The sequence below is a fragment of the Aythya ferina genome (genome assembly GCF_964211825.1).
Source record: "Aythya ferina genome assembly, chromosome: 14".
Taxonomy (NCBI): domain Eukaryota; kingdom Metazoa; phylum Chordata; class Aves; order Anseriformes; family Anatidae; genus Aythya; species Aythya ferina.
Window position 1 is genome coordinate 16,086,807 of NC_140312.1, and position 23,989 is coordinate 16,110,795.

Consider the following 23,989-nt stretch of genomic DNA (forward strand, 5'->3'; position numbering starts at 1 on the left):
ATTACATATGAAATGCTAATTTTTCGAACTGTGATTCATCACTCAGTAACTTTAATGCCTGCTTGAATTATTTTAAAGCACGGGAGGAAAGTTACACAGGAATGAAGAAGAGATTTGTAAACAATCCACATCTGCTGAAGAGCTGAGTCAGTGCTGTAATGCCTGCTGTTGTGCCACCCTGCTGAACCACTGTTGGAGGAACTGAACTGCAGCTGTGAACAAGCTTTCTCAAAAAAAAAAAAAAAAAAAAAAACCAACCAACCAACCAACCAAACAAAAAACAACTCTCTTCCTCTCACCAGTAAAATAGTAATTGTGGCCTCTGTGGCCCTGCAAAGAGAAAAGGTCTTCATCTCAATCTAACAGTCCAACATAGCCCTTGAAAGAAATGGAATTGAGCTAAAGAAAGGCTTCCACTGAATTTTCTAACTTGTGTGCAAGGGAAAGCAACAACATTTTCTTCTTCTCTTCTAGCAGCTTTTCTGCATCTTTCCCACTGACACATAATCACTTTGTTATTTTTTAATAAGAGGTTAAACCCTTTCTGGAAACAATAGCAAACCAATATACTCCTCCCCTCCCCCTCCCCAGAGCAACAGTTTATAATTGACTGCTTATGTAGTAATTGCTCTATTTATAGTGATCACTTGCATGAGAGAAGCGATTGACAGACAGGTTTATTTCACGTTCATGACCTAAAGCTCTCACACAAATAAGTATCCCTTCCTAAGATGCTGGTGTTCACGTTCTTACATCTATGAAATGAAATACCAGCCTTATCTTTTGTACTTTAGCTATCTAATAAATATCACTTACTGTTCTTTCAAAACTACGTTTACAGTCTTCTTTTTCTGTAACTGTCAAACAAAGCTTCTTTCTAGTGAACTAATCCAGCAGCTTGGATCTCTGCCCTTTAAGGATCCATGTTTGCAATGCTGTTTCCCCTCTATTTCAGAAGAGTATGCATTACTCATCCTTTACTTTTTGATGGACAAAAGCTCTGATGAGTTATCAATCAATAGCATTTGGTTATCACAGAAGAAGAAAAAAAAAAAAAAAAAAAAAGTAAAACAATTGGCAAAGATATTAAGATATTAGGGTTACAGCGAAGATCCTCCTTCCCTCACTCTCCAACACATGTATGGAAAGAAAAAAAAAGAAAACAGAGGGGGGAGGACTAGGAAAGTGTTACAGCCATTTTCAAGAAGACAGACAGGTCTGTCCCACAGGAGTAACTAGAGCTGACAAAATTGATCAAAGAGTATTTCAGATTGTAACTAATAATCAGATTCACCTCATATAATTTCACTGAGGTCAAGTGAGACTAAATAGTCATTGTGCAAGAAAGCAAAATATTCACAGAAGGCTTATAAACTTGCAGTGTAATTCAGCTATTCATTAGAAGCATAATGAAGTCCACAGCCTTTGAATTGTTAGACATTTATACTTCTTTTCCATTCCCATGTTCTAGAATTGTGGCTTACAGGTATTATACTTCGAATGGGAACTCAAAGACACACTCTAACTGAATGACTGAAAATGTTGTATGTCTTCGATTCATTTGTCTTTTTTTTTTTTTTTTTTTTTTTTTTTTTAAAGACATGACAGTTTGAACATGACTACAATTAATCCCTGACAACACCTTCTTGTTATTGGAGCCAGAGCCTATCAGATAAACGAAAGGAAATGCTCTTTTTTAGTACAACACTTGTTCTTCCACACCGCAAAAGGCATTTACATTATTGTTAAATAAATCATTGGGGGAAAAAAAAAAAAAAAAATCAGAGACCTGCACTTCTGCAGTACTATATTTCTAATGCAATGACAAATCAAAACACGTCCATTTTGGAGAGTCATACTGTGATGCTACAGGAGGGAACAATGAGACGAATTGTACAATATTTAACATCTTAAATCAAGGCTTAGCTTTACATTTTACAAGCTACTTAGGAAGCACTAGCACCTCTGTTGCTCACTGTGAACCTTTGAAATTTATCAAGGTGATAGCCTAAGGGTTAAAGACAAAAATGCCTCTTCCCTTAAGGGAGTTTCTTTACTTTCGGTAGAACATTAGTATACATGTAGAGTTTTGATTCCCCCTCTGCACCCTTCTCTTTGACACACAGACATAACAAGTACAGCAGGAATAATGACAATTTAGGATGAACATTCTCAGGATGGGTCTGCTCTCTGCCACCCTAACTGAGGTCCTGGCAATGCAGAGCAGGCACAAGGAGATGGAGGTAGTAGAAAAAGCTTCTCGCAGAGCTACTGTGCCTTCTCTAACTTTAAAATGTTAGAACTTAATTCACAGCTTTGCACCAAGCAGCTGCACCAACTGTTCTTCCTACTCCACACAATACACAGCAGCACACTTGCTAGACTGGGATGAGAGAACTGAAAATTAGAGGGGACTCTTACAGCCATTGTCTGAACTGGCTCTCCAGTTCCCTTGCTGGCCAGCTCGCTCACCTTCACTCCATGCCAGCTAGCCTAGGCCCACTTCAACTGCAAAGAAAAATGCAGGTTTCAATTCAATTCAACTGTGCTATGGTTTTTTTTTGTTTTGTTTTAAACCAACTTATAAGCATATCCACACATCAATTCTTATTTATATATCAATGCAACTCATTAAGTTTTTATTATTTTAAACATACTGCTAAAATTTTCAAGCCTACCATTTAATATTAGAATTCTTCAGTTAGTTCAAATGTATTTTAAAAAATGTGAGAATAATGATTAGGTAGAAAGCAGAGCATCTAAGAAAATGTTTTAACAAATTAAATGTATTTCATGACCCCTTATCCAACAGTTAATTCTCTAAAATCAAGGGCAGACAAATGAATTGTTAAAGTCATGTTTTAGCAATCCATGCAGAAAAACTTCTGATTCTCTCCCACATTGTTTTTTTTTTTTTTTCCATCTGCTACCCTAAGTGGAAACAACATTCATTATATGTAACAGACAGCACCTTAATTGAAATGACTGCTTCCGCAAGTCCATTTAATAAAAAATAATTAAAAAAAAATCATTGTTTTATTCTATTAAGTGTAATGTTCATAAAAAACAAAATGGTATGTCTATTATTCAGCTACTGATGCACCTCTGCAGCTCATCAAACTACTTCACTTAAAGCTGAATATACTTGAAAATAAAAAAGCTCAATGGCCACAACAATAAACAGTTAGGCCAGTACTAACAGGCTCTACTTCTACGGGTGAACTGCACAGCGCTTCTGACATTTACCTTGCCTTGAGCACAAAATTCAGGTACAAAGGTATACTTACATAACCAGGAAGCTCAAAAGGCCTATTACTCTTTAATAAACATCAGTATATCTTTGACCCAGCAAGCAACCTGTATGTTGGAAGGACACACTTTACCTGACATTGCTTTAGAAAGCATTACACTTCATATACGTGTTCTGAAAGGACTTAATGAAAGTGGAAATAACAAAGAACCAAATAGCTGTTGTCATACCTCATGAGGAATTTTTCTTACATTGCACTACTAAACATGCAATCATTTATCCGTTTGGTCAGTGGGATTCCTGCCTCAGTAAACAAATTCAGACCACAGAACAATAGACAATTTATGTATATCACTTTTGCAAACACTCATAATTTCTTGAAAAGGACAGTTTTTAATAAATGAAGAGCTGAATGCTGTCAAGAGACTGAAAATGCAATTCAAATTTTTCACAGATCAATTAAAAACTTCACATGGAATGACTCCCACTGAAAAAAACATACAAAACAAACAAACAAAAAACTTCTCCACGAATGGGACCACTGTGTTTCTCCTTATGCAAGCTTCTTGTTCAGACTAACACCCTCACATGGTAGAAGAAGCAGAATTTCTTTAATCTCCCATATGAACTCTGTTCTTCATCTGAATCCAGTTTCTTGGATTTGTTCCAGAACACATTCCTACAGATCTCCTAACAGTACTCAGGCCGCAGTTGCAGTGAAGCACCAAACCAAACTCTAATTTGCACCTTTAAGAGCTTCCCCCTTGGAAGCCCATGTCCAGCAGTGTATTTGAGCAACTCAAAGCACATTTTTCTGAACAAATTTATTTATTCAAAGAATCAAACCCACAAAGGATGGCTTTCATTCCTAGCAATAGCTCCCAGGAATCAAAGTTAACCACCTCAGCAATACGCCAACATCGCCTCGTTTTCAGACTCCACCTGCCCTCACAGCTAGACCACGCTGTCCTCTTAGAAAGAAGTTTGTTTTTCATTAACATTACATTTATCTTTGGACTTCAACTTTTGTGTACAAATTGTGTGATGCTTGGGGACACAGGGAAAAGAAGCAACAACAACTGAGTGGCCCAGCTGTGGCCCTGGTTACTCTTGGCATTGTTTGCTCTGAGACATTTCATCTCCGGACGCAGTTTCATTTATTAAGATACTAAACTGATTTAAATTATGAAAGCAATTTATTATGAAACAAAGTCCAGCGAAATGCAGGCCTCTCTCACATCTGTCATAATAACCAATGCAAAAAAAAAAAAAAAGAGAGAGAGAGAGAAGGCCAGTGTCTTAAGACAAAATCCAGGCCTGAGACCCAGCACAGCACGCACTTCACAGGTCTGCAAAGCCCACCAGCACTTCTTCAGTGCTGCTGCTTCCCATCCATACAAAAGATGTTTTAGTTGCTGATGTCTGAGGTCCCCTTTCAAGCATGCTTTTGTAAGGGATTTTCTCATTTCTTTCACCTTTCTCTGTCAAGTCACATTACTGCTGAGTACAGCAGCTGAGGCATGGGAGCGGTGGGGCGATCTCTGGAGAGCTGATGGCATGGTAAGTCTCGGAGCTGTTAGACTTCTGCTATGGGAGATACTTTCCCCCCCCTCTCTGCCAAGAGATGTAAAGAATATAACGGCAATACTGTTATACATTTCCTATAGCCTACATCAATCTTTTGTAGGTTACGAGCAGCATTTTAATACTTTTATTTGTTTAGATGCGTTTCCTTCCCTAACTGCTTTAGTTTTTTTTCAGATCTGGTACAATTTCCAATTGCCCATTACCTACAAAGCCTTCCACCAGCTTATGGCAGCACTGTCGAACTTCTTCTAATGGTTATCTTTAGATTTCCTAAATTCTAAAGAATCAAACGAAGCCACACTCCTTGTGGTATTGAATGCAATAGGGAGAGATGATGTCGATTCCTCTCACTAAAATCTGAGGGAGAGGAAAGGAGAATTTATTTTCCCTCTGCAGGGAACTGCCATGCTTAATGGCTGACAGAAATGTCTCAGACCTCTTCCAGCTGCCTCCCTCACTACATGTACTACACTGTGGTGGGTAGCTGTGCTGAAGTTGTAATCATCTGAGGATATAAGCAAGACAAGTAACAATAATGGCTGTCATTAAACCAAATTATACATTAAAAAAAAAAAAAAAGCATCAGCAAATAAGCTGTGATTTTTAACAAATTTCTTATTCCTTTTGCAACTATGAAGCTGTCACTGAAATTTCAACCCCCTGTCCCATCCGTTAGTGTGTAATGCTCTTTCACATCCCACTATCAACTTACAAGAATGCATATTTTATTTTGCACATAGGCGAAATGTAGACATTTACAGGCATGCAGAATTGAGATCTCCTCAAAATCCTCAATATTAAAAGCATGTGTGCCCTTCAAGACACACTGCTGGTACTCAAAGCTGTGGCTACTGAACTTAGTACTACATGACAGACCAATAAAAACAATGTGTCTCTACATACATTATCTGCACAAAATTAGTATTCATAATTACAATCAAAATTCACGAGGGTCTACAAAATGCCAGGATGATCTAAGTGACATTTTACATTCTAATATTTGCAAGCTAATGTTGTTTCAAAAAATGAGTAGGATTGAGTCAGCAGCATTACATTTACTTCCTGTTGAGGCACCAGCTATAGCACTCCTAACTTTTATGTTAAGATAATAGTTGAAGGGTTCTGACAGTTTTAACCTACATCTTTTTATTCAGAAAGACTTCTAATCCTGAATCTTGGTTCTTTGTTTTAAATCAGGGATGTATTGATTAACTGTGAGACTAAGCGTATCTCAGCAGTGGCTGAGTCGGGTATCCACTATGGAATTAGGACTGTTAAACACTGGAATCGATCCTCTCATTGTAGAGCCACGGCTGCTGTGGCAAGCAGTTTCTCTAAGCTATTAATTTTATTATTAGCACACCTGGAGACATTGTTTCCCTGAGGGAAAAGCAATTCAATTGTGTGTGCTGCAACGACTAGTGGCATATGATCAATGAGACAGCTGGGACCACAAGCTTTCTCTTGGAGCTCAGGGTGGATATGACAAAGTAGTTTGTAAAACAGTGACGATACGGAGTAATATTGCTTTATGTTTTATGCAGCTCATTGTAAGCAGGCAGGGAGCTTATAGGTCTCAGTGTCTGGTAATTTGAAGCCTTTTTGGAATAGTTCACCATTCTCAGCCTTTCAAAGGCATCTTCCCTGTGACATCCTATATGAAGTGATGATCATCCTTTTCCTGACCATAGACTACCTCCATCATTCCACTCTGCTTTCAAGGAAGCACTAAATGACCCTTCTTCAATAAGCAACACCAACACTGCTTTAACTTGTCTGACATGATGGAGGAGGAAGAATAAGTACAAGTTTCTTAGCGCTTAGTTCTATTTCATAAGTGTGTTAACATAAAGAATGCAGGAAGCCCAACAAGCCTGGCAGCAAAGCATCAGCTTTAACAGACCTTTTAATCCTGAAGTAATAGATGCATCTCAAGAACTCTGATCCAGCAATACTATTATTTTACTCTATATTTAAACATAATTCTCACTAGAAATTGGCAGGAAGGGTGGATAAGATGGGGAACACTCAGATAGTACAGGCACATTGAAACATTCCACCAACATATCCACAGGGGGAAAAAAAAAAACAACAACAACAACAAACAAACAAACAAAATACACTACAAACAAACCAAACCTCCCCAAGTAAGCTGAAGACAACAGTTCACCTGATTCGATATGCAAACCTTTCAGGAACTTTGGATTATCACACTGCTTCCTCCAGAATTGTCACTGCAGCCTGTCCTGGTTTCAGTTAGAACAGAATTAATTTTCTTCCTAGTAGCTGGTGGAATGCTGTGTTTTGGCTTAGGATGAGAAGAGTGCTGATAACACCCCGATGTTTTAATTGTTGCAGAGCAGTGCTTATACCAAGCCAAGGACATCTCAGCCTTTCGCTCTGTCCTGCCAACAGGCAGGCTGGGGGTGCAGTAAGAGCTGGGAGGGGACAGACCCATGACAGGTGACCCAAACTAGCCAAAGGGGTATTCCATGCCATCTGACGTCATGCTAAACAATATATAGGGGTGGCTAGCCGGGGGGAGGGGGCCGGACTGCTCAGGGTTAGGCTGGGCATTGGTCAGCGGGTGGTGAGCAATTGCATTGTGCATCACTTGTTTGTACATATTTTTATTACTTTCCTATTATCACCATTGTATTATTATTATTATTATTATTGTTATTATTATTTTTGTTATTATTATTTTCCTGTCTTTATCTCAACTCACGGGCTTCACTTTCCATTTCTCTCCCCCGTCCCAGAGAGGGAGGGGGGAGGGTGAGCGAACGGCTGCGTGGTGTTTAGCTGCCAGCCGGGTTAAACCATGACACAGCCAAAGCAAGTTCTTTGTTGGCAAACTTTGTAAGGGATGTCGCACATTAGACAAACCACAAACCAAATTATTTAGCATTTAGTATTTCCTGAAAATGACTAGGTCAAGATGGTCCCCAAACCACTATCCATATCATGCTTATCAACTGTGTTTGTTATTTGATAATATTACATTTCTAAAGACAAATAGGATACACAGGAATGTACACTACATTTTGGAAAGCAGAAGGAGAAATCAACAGAATTATTATTTCTGGAACAAAGTATAATTTTCAAAATACAAACTTAAATGTTTCTTTCAAGATGATTACCCTACCATACTTCAATATGGTAAAGCTGTCTTTTTTTTAAGAAGTTACACATTGTTTATGAAAACATGGGTTTATGAAAGGCAGGTCCTGCTTGATGAACCTGATCTCCTTCTATGACACAGTGACGCGCCTGGTGGATGAGGGAAAGGCTGTGGATGTGGTCTACCTTGACTTCAGCAAGGCTTTTGACACCGTTTCCCACGGCATTCTCCTCAAGAAACTGGCTGCTCTTGGCCTGGACTGGCGCACGCTTCCTTAGGTTAGAAACTGGCTGGATAGCCGGGCCCAAAGAGTCGTGGTGAATGGAGCCAAGTCCAGTTGGAGGCCAGTCACTAGTGGAGTCCCCCAGGGCTCAGTACTGGGGCCGGTCCTCTTTAATATCTTCATCGATGATCTGGACGAAGGCATCGAGTGCACCCTCAGTAAGTTCGCAGATGACACCAAGTTAGGTGCGTGTGTCGATCTGCTTGAGGGTAGGAAAGCTCTGCAGGAGGATCTGGATAGGCTGGACCGATGGGCTGAGGTCAACTGCATGAAGTTCAACAAGGCCAAGTGCTGTGTCCTGCACCTGGGGTACAACAACCCCAAGCAGAGCTACAGGCTGGGAGAGGAGTGGTTGGAGAGCTGCCAGGCAGAGAAGGACCTGGGAGTATTGGTTGATAGTCGGCTGAATATGAGCCAGCAGTGCGCTCAGGTGGCCAAGAAGGCCAACAGCATCCTGGCTTGTATCAGGAACAGTGTGACCAGCAGGGCTAGGGAGGTGATCGTCCCCCTGTACTCGGCTCTGCTGAGGCCGCACCTCGAGTACTGTGTTCAGTTTTGGGCCCCTCGCTACAAGGACATCGAGGTGCTTGAGCGGGTGCAGAGAAGGGCGACGAAGCTGGTGAGGGGCCTGGAGAACAAGTCCTACGAGGAGCGGCTGAGGGAGCTGGGCTTGTTCAGCCTGGAGAAGAGGAGGCTCAGGGGCGACCTTATTGCTCTCTACAGGTACCTTAAAGGAGGCTGTAGCGAGGTGGGGGTTGGTCTGTTCTCCCACGTGCCTGGTGACAGGACGAGGTGGAATGGGCTAAAGTTGCGTCAGGGGAGGTTTAGGTTGGATGTTAGGAATGACTTCTTTACCGAAAGGGTTGTTAGGCATTGGAATGGGCTGCCCAGGGAAGTGGTGGAGTCACCACCCCTGGCGGTCTTTAAAAGACGTTTAGATGTAGAGCTTAGGGATATGGTTTAGTGGAGGGCTTGTTAGTGTTAGGTCAGAGGTTGGACTTGGTGATCTTGGAGGTCTCTTCCAAGCTGGATGATTCTGTGATTCTAGAGCAGCAATTTAACAGCAGATTCCACTGTTCTTCAAAACACCAAACTATTTTTTCTGTATCTTACCCTAGTCCTTACCTAATTACTGCAAGACTGCTTGCAGTCTGAAAAGGTGCATCTCCCTCATTCCCCTGTCCAACGACCACAGGAACCCGATACTTGTTTACATTCCACAGGCATCAAAACTCCAGTTAAAAACAACTTTTATTCTAATTCTACTGAGCTTGAATTTTATTTCTGCTGCACAACCCGACGTGTACAGGCAACAATTATTAATTGCCTCAAACAAGCAAGTATTAGTTTTTAAGTTGCATTACACTCCAACTTTTTTTCCTGCTGTTTTTTAGTATTTGACCTAATGTGATCCAAGAGGATGGAGATGCAACTGCTAAGTCTCTTCTTTTTCTGCCTGCTCAGTTTTGTTTCTGTATGTTTGACTGGCAGCTGGCCACCAGCAATCATCTATTAAATACTATCTGACATGTTCTGGGGCCTTTTTCAACATCAGGCTAAATGCCAAAGATGCAGGATCTGCTTGTACATACCTCCCAAGAGAAGAGAAAGTGAATTTCTTATCTTAACAATTTATTTTGTATATCCACCTTGTTTATATGGTTATGTTTTTGTTTGTGTGGTTGGTTTGGTTTGTTGGTTGTTTTTTTTTTTTTGCCTATAACGGGGAAATGCTCTGTGAGCATTCATCATTCTGTGCACTTTTCTAGATGGGGGAATTGCTTCCTAACTAAAATTATCATTGTCATCTGATACAGGCTAAAGCTGAGTAAGCTGTGTTATAAATGATGATAACCCATGGTTGGTCCCAATCATCTCAAGACAGAACAGAACAAAGGATAGGACTAACAGAGCATCTGTAAAAGAGAGAGTCACCAATGTAACACTTCCATCTGCATGCTTCCTTCAAAAAGCTTCATTTGTAAGCATTAAGGAAATAAATTATAGACAGGGGAAAAAAAAAAAAAAAAAAAAAAAACCCCAGATCACAACCCCAGATCAATACCGAATGGAAACAACCTGTTAGTAGCGTGCAATGGAGATCTTCAGCGATGGCAACCCATCTAAATCAGCAGCTACAACAGCTATTTCTTCATCACTCCAGCCATGAAAGCAGCCTGCATGTGTTTACTTTCCAGAGACTTATGAGCTACCTGTTGGGCAGGTAAGCAACAAGGAAAATCAGGTATCTCTAAGGCTAACAGATGAGCTGAATGCCTATGTGCTGAGTGGTTGTCTTCAGCTAGATGTGCCCTGCTTAGTCCCCAGGTGCCTGATGGAAATTGGTCTGCACCCTGAAATACGTCTTTGTGCAGCTTTTGTGAGCATGCCAGAAAGACTGTGCATCACCACAAAGAAGGAGGTATTTGCCGCTTCCCCCACCTTCCCCCCCCCCCCTTTTTTTTTTTTAATAGAAAAGTAGAAATCCACCGGCTCTATTCTCTTATCTATAAGCTCCTGGTAGACAAGCATGTTCCAGCAGAACAGGGCAGCTGCTTGTTCCTCTGGTGGGTGCTTTGGAGCCACTTCTCCCTGACTTAGTATCCAGCACTCAGGAAACATAGCAGTACAGTCATCCATTCCGCTGACCACATGTACTTTTTTAACCAAGCACAATGTACAGTAAATACTCATCAAATGGAGCAGTGCCACCATTTTAGGACACAGTCAGAAAACAACAAAGATGTGCAGAAGACTGGTGATAGCTTGACTTGGAGAATGGCCACGTATATTCTTTGCTCTCAATCAGTATTGTTAGAGAACAGAAGAAGAATCCTGATGGGGCAGCAGAGTTAAGAGACATGGAAACAGGAGCACTTACATCCCATGCTAATGTACTGCAGTGACCTTTAAAGCCACGTGTGGTCCTCAGGGTGGGGATTTATTACCCAACCATAACTAAAACCTTCTTGGTCTGTTTACAAATGTAGCCAGTGCCCTAAAGGATGGCAGTCAAGGACAATTCTAGTATATCCACGTTGTCTCCATACCCTCTTATCTTTCTATGTGTATTTCAGGTTTAGATGAGAAAATATTCATTGTGCCCACAATACAATTCCCAGATTTTAATGATTATTTAATATATTTAAAATTAACTTATAATTATTGCCACTTCTGAAGTAAAATAATTCTGTTGGCCTGCTGTAACCATGACTAATTTGTGCAATCAAGAAGTGAAGAGACCTGGGATTTTCTACTCTGATGTTGACAATCTATTTCTCATGATCTAATCTTTGAGCCATATTTCCCAAAGCAGCTGAAGAATCTGAATGACTAAAGATACAATGGATATCCTAGTCAACAGATGGTATACAAAAACAAGGCATGACCTTTATCCTTCAAATTCTGCTATTTGTAAAAGTGAAATAAAGTAACACCTTTGAAATCCACTCTATGAATACAGGCTTTTATGAAGTAGGAGGGAAAAAGGGAAAAAAAAAAAAAAAAAAAAAAAAGGAAGATATAAACAGATAGCCAGCTTCTAATTACTTCAGTTACTTGTACTTTGGGATTATTCCATCGCATAAAGTTTTTCCACACAGAAAACCTGTGAGATGCCTCCATTCAAGACTGCACAATCAAATAAAATCTTTAACACAAAGCTTCAGCAGTACAGTCGGTACGATCTCCTATACAGGACAAACAAACAAGACCAAGCGTTTAGGGATTTAACTGATCTCATTCGCTATGAGAAACAAAGGTCTGAGTTTTGAGTTACTATCTGCTTACTCCTGTCTGGCCGATCAGGAAGAGAAGAAATTGCTGTCATGGAATATTCACACACAGCAAAGTATGCATCTCAAAGTAATGCAGACATTCCAAGAATACTAACATAATTAGCCCAGAATATCATTAAACTAATGAGATTACCAGTTTGTAGACAATAGGGTACTTCCATTCTCATACACATTTAACCACAGGTCTGCCTAAGCGATGAATACCAATTATGTTGAATTTGTTGTCAAACAGCAGAACTGTGAGCTGGTTTAGAGTACAGCAGGGACAAAATACACACCATCAACTGGATTTGATATATGCAACTGGAACACACACACTGACACAAGAGAATGATTGTGATGGAGGTAAAACTGGAGCCAAATTCCCAGAGATTCAAACTTACCGAGTAATCAACACCTGCCCAGAAAACTTATGTGAGTTCTTCCAAGCTGTTTAAAGGCAATATATTCCTCGCTCAAAATCAGACTCAAAGCAAAGTCTAAAAAATTACATCTTCAATTTTTATTTTTTAATTTTTATCTTTATATTTTCTTTAGTGCTTGATTTACTTGAAGGTGTCAAAATATCTCACATAATTAAAATGAGCTTTAAACCTAAACAACAAAATAAATAAAGAATCATCAACACCAAGTATCTGGTTACTCAAACCAGGATTAAAGGGCAGGAGAAAGTAATTTCAGGGCTCTGTTTCACAGAACTCCCTTTTCCTGGTGCCTACAAAACTTATTTTTATTTTCTTTTCTAGCCCCCCCAGTTCTGCAAGCTATGCACTCATGTCAACAGGCTTGCCTGTAGTCTCACATTTCTCCTCCTCTTAATGATCAGTTTCTCAATTTTCACAACTTTTTGGGGATATTCAATACCTACACTAAAGAGACAAATTATTACCAAATTTCATTTCTGCCCAGAGATGCTATCACAAACATTTATGGATCTGATGTAATTTAAAGCAACAAACAGTCCAAATGAAGCTAGCAGGACTATTAACTATCTTAAGCACGTGGTCACTTATTTCCTTAACTGGACATCAAATACAATGTATTAAAATGAATAAAAACGTCTTTCCATCACTTTGCATTGGAAGTACTGGAAATATTATTTCTTCATTGTAAAACAGCCATTATCTTCGTACATAAAAAAAAATAGTAAATGTCTTCTTCTGTTGTTGTTTTGGAGGGCATTCTCACTTGAAACAGCTTTCTTTAAACATCCAACCTATCTCCCTGCTTTTATAGGTACTGGCAACTCATATATGAAAATATGTCTACAGCAGTATTTTATTCATAAATTTAGGAAGGCAACATGCACTTTTATCTGCTAGAAGAGACAGACTGTACCTTAAATAGATTGTTTCCTACACAGAGAAACCCTGGGTACAGTTTGGAATTTTAAACAACAACAAAATCTTTTTGGAAAATATAACTGGACCAAAATATATCAGGAGACAGTTTCTAAAAATCAATCAATCAATAATACATTAAAAAAAAACCTGTCAGATAGAGAACGTGAAAGATTATGTGCAAGCATTTTCATTTGTCTGGCTGTAGACAAGATGATTTATATACGGCAGTTCCTGGAAGCATGGGACCCAACCTATTTGGTAAATGTGAAGCTTTTTGAGTTGGGGATTCAGCATAGACGTGACCAGAGCTGTCATGTGAGTGAGCAGGTGCCTCAGCAACACCAGATCTCACTGATCTCAATACCGTACAGCTTCCTAAACCTACATTGGCTATTCGGGTTAGCCAAGAGGAAAGGGAGTGACTAAGAAAAAAAAATAATAAATAAATAAGTATATATATATATATATATATATTTAAATGGATCGATTTTAAATCCAACAAAATAAGGGCATAATGTTTGAGTTGATCACATGAGAGAAGATCACAGTTCTCCTCAGAGATCCATTGTGGCTAATTCCTCAAAAATGTAAAATTTTCACTTCAGTTAGTTTCCCTTCCTTCTATAACCACTTCATTCTCCCCACTTGGAATGAAACACGAAATTAAAAGTAAAAATTAAAAGATGACTGATACTGAAATTTGTAGAGAGGTAACCAAACTGACATCCATATAGAAGCATGCAAATGCTTTACAGAATTTACTCAATTTTTAATATCATTAATAAAAAGACATTTGCTGTTATTTCTCTTTGATTCCCATCAGCTGTAGAATGCGTGAATTGAACTGGTAAGGCACTTAGCCAATGCCACTTTCTACAGGTTTTATCAAAGAAACTGATTTCCATTCTACCAAGTTACATCACAGAAGAAGGTAAAACTGAACAACACATCAAAAAACATATTAAGTAAGTCACATGACAAAATACACATGAAGATTATGCAAATATTTCAGTTACCAGGAAAGAGGAAAGTACTGACAAAAAGATTACTTATTTGTCATTGCCTGGTAGGACCTCAAAATGTTTTAAGACCTGAAGTTGTTTTCACTGTGTTATGTGCCCCGAGACTAAGAGAGAAGTGCACGCAACTTCTGCCACTGTACGCAGTCAGCAAACAAAGATGAAACTCCACTAATACATCCTTCTCATCTTTAATGGCACTGCTCATCTTTCACAGTACAAAACCCTTGTACTTGATCAGTAGAAGACATGAATATATGGACTCTACATCAACAACATATAGATTTGCTCCACTTGATAACTTCAGTATTTGGAAAATTGCAAATAAAGTCAAAAAGTTCATGAAATTGAACACCTTCCACATTTTTACAGCTCTTATTTTTCTTCCAACTGCTTTGCCACATTATTAAGCTACAAAGAGATGGGGGGAAAACAATAACATATTGAAGAAACTAGATGTTCTGTATAACATACTTTCTTTTAAGCATATCCTTTAGGATTAAAAAAGTGTATGAAATTTTGCAAACATACAAGAAACAAGAGATTGAATCCCTAAGAGTATTCCAAAGCGACTATTAACAATGAATACCAATACAGAATTTTTTTTTAATCTCTATCACAGAATCACAGAATTGTCTAGGTTGGAAGAGACCTCAAGATCATCGAGTGTTTCCTTCCTGGTTATATAGCATATTCTCACTGGATTTCAAAGCACATTCTAATGTTCCAGAAATATATCTTTGTGGAGAGGACGTAGAACTGTAATTTCTACATTCTAAAATGTTTTAAGTGCTTCACTGAATGACAAGCTGAGTATGTGTAATTCAGAGGCTCAGAACTAGTCTAAACTAAAGAGTACTTGGATGGATGCAGGAAATGGCAGCATATGAAAAATGAGGATGTGTGCTTTTTTCTTTAATTTTTCTTTAAGACAAGATTAAAAAAAATACTACAGATAAACAACTCATACAACTACGGGAAAGGGACACTCAAACTATGGTAAGTAAATTCTGGTGCAACCACGCTGCACCAACAGTCTGATATGGCTGTGAGACTCCTTTTACTTTGTGAAGACAGAAGTTAATTTGCCCATCAGTGACAAAAACATCTGATGTAGTGCAAGAACATGGTTAGTCGATAACAGCAGAACAGACAACTGGTGCAAACAGCCTAGCTTACTTTTCAATAACCTGATAACATGCTCACCTCTGAAATGCTAACTGTGGATATGAAGCGCACAGGGATGTTAACCACACAGGTTTGGTATAATTCTTGATACCTGAAATGAAATAGCTCTTCCTTTTGGTTGTATGCATAAGGACACATCGTTAGGCTACTCTCTTTGCCCTGACTGGCAATAATTCTGCTCTTCTACTTCTAAGACATAATTTCACTATATGTTGCTTTTGGTGTTTCCTACAGAGCTAACTTACCTGAGGTACAGAAACAAGGAGTAAACTGAAATCAAGGTACTGCCCTGCTCCTTGGCAGAGGACTGCTATAAGATGATAAGTCTTCCTGTCTTAAATAAGACAGCATTATCAATACGTGAAGAGAACGCTGACAAAACAAAAGCTGGTGGTGTCCTTAGATGCCTGATGAAATGCAAATGAACTGGTGCAGACTGCAATCTGAATTACTACTTTGTTCATGTGGTTCGCTAACTCAGGCCAAGGAGCTGGAAAGTGTGACAAAGATAACTTGTGGCTGTCTTATTCTGGGGACTCTTCAGTGCTACTGGTAATCTGTGGGGTTACTGGAAGGCCCTGAGGCCTGCTGCCATGTCCCTCTCCTTTACAGGACACCTCCATGCTCCCATGGCTCGGTCAGGTGCTGCCAGCTCTCTAGGCCCCGGGGTATGCTCAGTGACAACAGAAACAGAGAAGGGGAATGAGCACAGTGAATTGCATGTAGAGACAAATCCATACATGAATACATCTTTAATCCACAGATGCAGAACGTATACAGCCGACCCTATGCAGGGAATATGGATGCAAGCAAGTAATGCACAGCTCACAAGGCAGACAGCTCAGCTCTGCAGGCAGACCTGCGGGGCAAAACAAGGTATGGAAGTCATCCTGATCACTAAACGGTTGTATTCTGGAGTAGCACAGATCTTTCTGTTAGACATTTTGTTTAATGCTATGAGCTAGAAGGGTGTGTTTTGACATTAAGATTGCATTATGTGCCACTGAGCAGTTCTGCAGCCATCCAACCAGAATGTTAGGGCCACTTGGTACCGACCTGCCGGGTTTGGCCTAAAGTTTAAGAGCCAGTAATTAACACAGCGTACATATTTTTGGTATAAATTACTGTGTTTAAAGTTTTAGCACTGCATTATGCACTTACATTGCTTATAACTTTGTTCTATATTACTTCATTGTGGCACAATATACAGTGTTATAAAACTTTTCCTATCAATGTAAAGCAGACATGCTTAGGATACAAGTGAGCAGCTGTTTAATAACTCAGAGCATTATTATGCTATAGGTAAGACCAAGAAGCAAAGAATTAAACTGCTAAGGAAATTTAGAGCGAATCTAATTTCACAAGCTGGAATTTATCCAAGACACTGTATTTAACACCTTTACTCCTGTGAACAGCGAGTGAGTTCTTTAATGACCACGAGTGGTCAAGACCTCAGTTTTAGATCTCACCTGATAGACAGGCTAATGAGATTTCCACCACTACTAGGTTCTGCTCAGATTGACAGCCACTATTCCATCATATTTCCACATTTCTATCCCTAATGGAATCAAATTGCAAAGTTCTGCAAAAATGGTAAGAAATAATACAGTTGTTTTATTTTATTTTTTTTTTAATCTCCAAATCTCCAAAGCAGTTTGACTTAGGGTCAGGACAAGTTTTGCGTGTATATATGCATCAGTTCTTTTAACCTAACATACATTTTGCAATCCTTAGCATCGAATTATACCTCTCTGAAAGCTACTACAACAGAAAACAAGACAAAACAACAAAAAAAAAACATTAATTCAATATATCATGAGCATAGAATATTATTTACAAATATTTAAAGGATGATTACTATATGTCTTTCATACATAAAAGTATAATAGATACACAATAGAATGAAACGTCTCTGAAGGATGCACCTTATGCTAGCGATACATAATTCAGGTGGAAACAAAGCAAACTGGAATTGCATACTTAACCAGATCTGAATTCAGAATACTTTTCGGAAATGCAGGTACACCATTTACAAAGTGATTACCCCTCTCAATTTAGCAGATATTCATTAATACTCATAATATCAAAAAAAAAAAAAAAAAAAAAAAAAGGCAGCCCCAAACCCTAGGCACAGCTCCATATAGCAGCATAACACTTCTTAACACTTCTTAAAAACGTACTTGAAGCACCGTTGGTACCCAGAGAACAACTGTTGTGTTGGACATGTGCTGCCTCCAGGCTACAGGAATTACTCATCCCAGCCCATGATGTTTGCTCAGAAAACTTTTTTTCAGGACAGTGAAGGTTAGAAGTACAGATTAACAGATCAGATTAACGTGCCCATTTGCCAGTGACATTTTTCACTAAAGGATCTTTTTTCCTTCTCCTTTACAAATCCAGAAGGGAACAGAGATGAGCCTCGGGGAAACAGTGTATTGGGAATAAAATGGATAAAATTCCTGGTGTTGGCCACTTAATCCCACCTACTGTCTGTCATAAAGCAGATGAAGAGCACAAGACACGCAGTAAACCCTGCATGCCCAAGTGCAATACACCAAGCACTTCCAGGTGGAATAATTTCCAACTATGGATTAGCAAAGTCAACTCTCATGTGTGGCTCTTCTCTAACACAATCAAAAGCTAAGAGCTTGGTACAAAGCTTCCAAGAGATGGAAGAAGTACTGCGCATTACTGAGTATTACCAAATGCATACACACTAACACTGTAAAATATTGTCATTAAAACCTGAATTCCAGGTGGTGATCAGCTGTACTGGTCTATTGTGAGTATGCTGCATTGTGTAATTGACCCTTTCTAATGCAGTGGCATCACTTTAATGCTTTTTATTTTATTTTATTTTATTTTATTTTTAAATCCAAAGTTTCAATGCAGTTTATTAACTTTCAGGAGTATGTGGCTTTTATTTATTTATTTATTTTTATTTTTTCAGGAACAGCCCTATTAACTGGCTTGCCGATAGCTTTTTGGTACATCAATGGCAAAGGCAAAAACTGTGTGTCCTGGTTTCAGTTAGCACAGAATTAATTTTCTTCCTAGTAGCTGGTGGAATGCTGTGTTTTGGCTTAGGATGAGAAGAGTGCTGATAACACCCCGATGTTTTAATTGTTGCAGAGCAGTGCTTATACCAAGCCAAGGACACCTCAGACTTTTGCTCTGTCCTGCCAACAGGCAGGCTGGGGGTGCAGTAAGAGCTGGGAGGGGACAGACCCAGGACAGGTGACCCAAACTAGCCAAAGGGGTATTCCATAGCATCTGACGTCATGCTAAACAATATATAGGGGTGGCTAGCCGGGGGGAGGGGGCCGGACTGCTCAGGGTTAGGCTGGGCATCGGTCAGCGGGTGGTGAGCAATTGCATTGTGCATCACTTGTTTGTACATATTATTATTATTTTCCTATTATCACCATTGTAACATTATTGTTATTATTGTTATTATTATTTTGTTATTATTATTTTCCTGTCTTATTAAACTGTCTTTATCTCAACTCACGGGCTTCACTTTCCATTTCTCTCCCCCGTCCCAGAGAGGGAGGGGGGAGGGTGAGCGAACGGCTGCGTGGTATTTAGCTGCCAGCCGGGTTAAACCACGACACTGTGCCAGTTCCAATTTACTAATCTAAACATCCTATCCCTTTTTTCTTTCACCTCTGTAAATGTTCTTGATTACATTTTATAGATAAACAAACTTAAAATAAAGTAACAGACTGTCATCATTTATAAACACTAGTAAAAAATGAGTACATTTTTGGAAACGTTCTTTTGCTTATGTACGCATACTTGCTAGTAAGTTTGTTTACAAGCAGATTTTGACTTCTGCTAACAAGCACCCTCTAAGAAGTTCCAGCTATTTAAATTAGCAACAAATTTAACTCCCAACTACATAGTGGATTTTAAGCAAACATCTCTGTAACGCACCCTTCCAGGCCTAGTTTCATTCTCAGACATAATTTATATTCTAATAAATCAGACATGCCTCCATTTTTATTTGTTTAAAAATAGAATCTAAATCATAATAAAGGTTCATTATCATTAAGGTGCAAATTCTTTTCTTAAACACAGATAAAAATGTTAACATTATTTTTATACTGCACAGCAATAATAATAAATGGCTAAATAATTCAGTACTGATTTAATGATTATGCTATTAACAATGGACAATCAGGATTCAGACAGTGAAGCACCTCTCTACTTTTCTTCAACACTGTGTTAAAATTCCCTAAGGAAATAAATATACATACATTGTATTTTCTAAGTTCTGTGAATTTCATTCACATGGCATGTGCATACCAGAGATCTGTTTTAATCTCCTCATAGTCAAAGTAACGGGAAAAAAAAAAATAAAAAAAAATACGTGTTTTTTTTTTTCCCTCAGGTGATTTTTCTAACAGCTCATTTCATCTTGAATGTTGTATACCTGTACCATATGAGACAGAATGGAATCTGGTGCAAAGCCAGGCTTCAGTGACAGCCAATTACCTGTTGGCAGTCCTACTACTTTGCTAGCGAAGAGATACCTGTGCAAACAATGTATTCAGGGGATCACTGCACTACAGACAATGTACTTCACTATTTTCATTACATCTAAAGTTGGTACAAGAGTTTTAGGTTTATTCATGTTATTAATTATACCAACTTTTATGCAGAAATGTCTAAGACCGAAACATCCTCTAAAGGAAAGTACAATGGCATTATTTGAGATACTGTTTCCTGAGAGATGTTTCCTATTCCTCCTGTTTAAAGATAACCATTGGCTTCTTCCCAGTTCAGTACAATCTTTGTATTGTTGCTGCTACATCATCAATACAGAAAACACATAACTTCCTTAAAACACAGGTCAAATAATAGTTGTTTCTACGTTGCTTAAGAGGACAAATGTTAGCAAAGAAAGTACAGAAATAAAGATATGTTGGCATCTAGGATATTATTATTGTTATTTTTTAGGAGCTAGTCACTGAAACCAGTTAAAGATAAACTGAAGTTCTGCACAAGGCCCTTAGCTTGGCTGAACAGTCAAGGGAAAGCTGTAAAAAAGTTTCATCCATAGGTATGAAGACCAGAAAAGCAACGTACAAGCACAAACTACAAAAGCAAAGCCCATGTGCTGCCTTCTGTTCTAGAGATAAGACACTTAGGTTGTGCAGGGGAGGACACAGCAAAACCACACTGCCAATACCTGAACAGAACACGTTCCCAGTTGTTTTTTTTTTCGCTGACACCAGCTCTGCCTCAATTATCTAAAAATAATGTGCAGTCCAGTAAGGCACAGAAACACAGATCTGGTCAATCTACAGCACTCGAAGATTTCTGTGTATTTACAAAATAGAATTAAGATACATGATATTAATCTATTTCTCCATAGATACAGGGCAACATTTGAAGCAAGAATGTGCACTGCTAAACTGACAGCCCATCAACATTCTTTTGAACATTTGGGGTACTAATGCTCTAAGCAAGCTCTACTGAAAAAATTGAGAACTGTCTTTTGCACCTGCTACAGAAAATGACATCATCTATAGTAGAAAAGTGTGATTAAGACCAAAAAGATATTTATGAAAATACATCTCTACTGTTCTCTTGCTAAATTTTGGGCAATCTTTGCTTATCCCCAACAGTACAAACAACTAATTAATTAATATGTCACAGAATATAGGGAAGAATGGGAATCTGAATTCTTTAGGGTTTTCTGGTCCAAGTATAAAATACTTTTTTTTTTTTTTTTTTTTTTTTTTTTAAGTTAAGCTTATATAAAGTGAAATTGGCCATATCACTTGCATCCACAGATGTTGGGCTAAAAATAAATAATTATTACTTCCACTCTGGATTTTTTTTTATCATGTATATACTAAAATGTCAACAATATGTCATGCCTAAGAAACATCCCTTTATCCCATTTTAAAGCCAGCATTCAACTTAAATGGTAAGTCATATCTCTTGATCTTGTTTTGTAAAGGTTGTACTTGCTACAGGCTTAACACAACTGTGGGAGACGGTATGGAAAGGATCGATAAAGCAGTATTACCCTTTGTGATAGTGAATCTCTGCAGGACATTCCAGCTTAACTCTGTAGCCTGCACTTACGCTTCATACCTTCCCACTGGGAGAATGGGCTAAAACATAGTAACAGACGAATAAGACAAGAAGAGGTGTGTAAAAATTCCCCTCTTGTTCCTTCCCTACAGTTGCTTGCTTCCTTTCTGTAAGCCATAGAAGAAAAACAAAAATAATCTTAAAATATAGGGCTTATATATTCAGAAAAAAATATACTCACAAGCCCTGCTGAACACAGGTCCTGGCTTCATCACACACAGTGTCGATGCAATAGGTTATGAGTTTAGTGCTAGAAAACTGTATATTATCACTCTGACTTGTAACACATGGAAACTCTTTTTGATATTGTGCAAGCATATAAGATTAGCTTGCTTCAGCACAAAGAGGGCTGCTGGAAACCATGCACAGGTGATTATAGTGAGTCCAATAGACTGCATTGATGACGAGTTCTCTATAGGAAAATCTGACTTGTATGGAGGGAGGGTTTTCTTGTCTGAAAAAACAGACTTGAAGAGACAGGGCACAAAGTGAAGTAAACAGCTTCAGCTGTAAGTAGCAGCATGGAAAAAGTCAAAGGCACTTAAGTGGGTCAGACATAAGACGAAGACAAAGTCAAGAGAAAAAAATCAGAGGATGCTAAAAACGAAGTTTTAAATAAAGTTTAGAAGGAAAGTTTCAGAAATTAGGACAAATGTTTTAAACTTGCGTCAGATGTGAAGGGTCTGAGAGGTAGAGGATACAAATGTGGGGATGACAGCTAGTGCATCAGAAAAGGAACTTTCTTTTAATGCAGATACACATACAGATGGGTACAGTCACGTCACAAAGCACTAAAATACACTGGTACAAAGACTAACAAAGGAGCCAAGAGGCAGTTCTGTAGTCACACTACATCAAATGTGCTAGAAGTACATACATACAGAAACAAAATCAACTATGAAAATCTGCGTGCCCTTGAAATCTGAAGTGTTCTAGAACCGATTACAGGGAGCCTCTCATACAGTGTGTCCTTGACAAGTGGCACGAAATGTGTGTCAAATATTCTCTCGCTCAGACTATTTGGAGTTTGAGATAAGAAGCTTCTGAGTTTCTCTAAAACAGTGCAGACTACTAATGAATGAAATGTGGAAGTGAGGTAGGCATGAAGTTGCAAGAGTTAAAGAACAGGTGACAGCAGTCTCTTGAAAAACAGCAGCGGGTGGGAGCAGTAAAGAACCTATTGGGAAGCAGAGAGAGGCAAATGCCAAGCTGAGTGAAAGGAGGCATGGAACTAACACTGATTAATTAAGAGGCCCTAAACCTACTGAACTTGCTGGGAAATCTATCATCTAAGTATGCATGTCTGCTCTTACCAACTGGAGGAGATGCTGTTTCCCTTTTGTATCTTCTTTTTCCTCCCCTGTCGTCAAATCAATCATCTGCATCTCTTCACCTTCCCTTTTCCACCTTCACTTGCAGCTAAATCCCCTGAGGTTATGCGTCTGGACACAACGGGTGCACACCTCAGAGCATCAGCCTCTGGACAGTTAATGCAGTCAGAGTCAGGTTTGGGGAGAAAGGGAAGCACGTGTGGGGAATGACTACAGGGCACTTACTTTCTTCCAGTGATTCATTATGGTGCCTTCTACAAAAGCTTTCTAACAGCAGAATGACAGTGTGCAGCCTCCTAATCGGAGCTTATAAACTGCAGAAATGACAACATGGAAATGCTGCAACATGAACAGCCGAAGGATGGGACAAACTGCCTCACAACAGAGTTTAGTTGTAAGTATTAATTACAATGAAATCCAAAAAAATTGATTCAGAATTTTTTTTGAAACGAACTCTCAAGAACAATTAAGGAAGATGACTGTTTTCATAACTTCTCATTATTATGTATGCAGTAATACATGTATACATTGTATACATTATAATGCATACAATAATAATTTCACAATTGTGAGAGGTTACCTGCTGCAAGTACACTGTCTGGACTTAAGAACTGCCCCCTTTTTGTGTGTTGTTTTGCTTTGGGAATAGGTTCTCCCTGACTTTTAAACAGCAGCTGTCTATGAGTCTGAGTAACATGGAAGCTACACCCAGCACTTACATTCTTGTCAGGAAAAGCCCATATTAATAATCATTTGACATGGAAGAGTGTCTCAAAGAACCCTATATGCTGCAGACATGGTGTATTTTTTCACAACAGAGGCAACACACACAGCTCTTGAAATTTTCTGAATATTAGTTGGAATATGTTCTTCTTTTAATATTTCACATATATCCAAATATATTATTAAAACAAGTAAACAGAAAATCCCATAAATGTCTTTCATCTACATACACCATT

General features: G+C 38.8%; 1 protein-coding gene across 4 annotated transcripts in view; it reads right to left on the minus strand.

Annotated features, from left to right (window-relative positions):
- The window catches only part of TENM2 (teneurin transmembrane protein 2), a 1,369,797-nt gene that overhangs the window by 543,086 nt on the left and 802,722 nt on the right, over window positions 1–23,989 (minus strand). Inside the window, exon 1 of one of the 4 annotated variants that reach the window (XM_084535364.1) lies at window positions 7,008–7,079. The exons of the other annotated variants lie outside the window; for them this stretch is intronic. The gene's annotated coding sequence lies outside the window, so the exon portion shown is untranslated. Of the gene's footprint in view, window positions 1–7,007; window positions 7,080–23,989 lie in introns of those variants that run through there. 4 annotated transcript variants of the gene reach the window in all.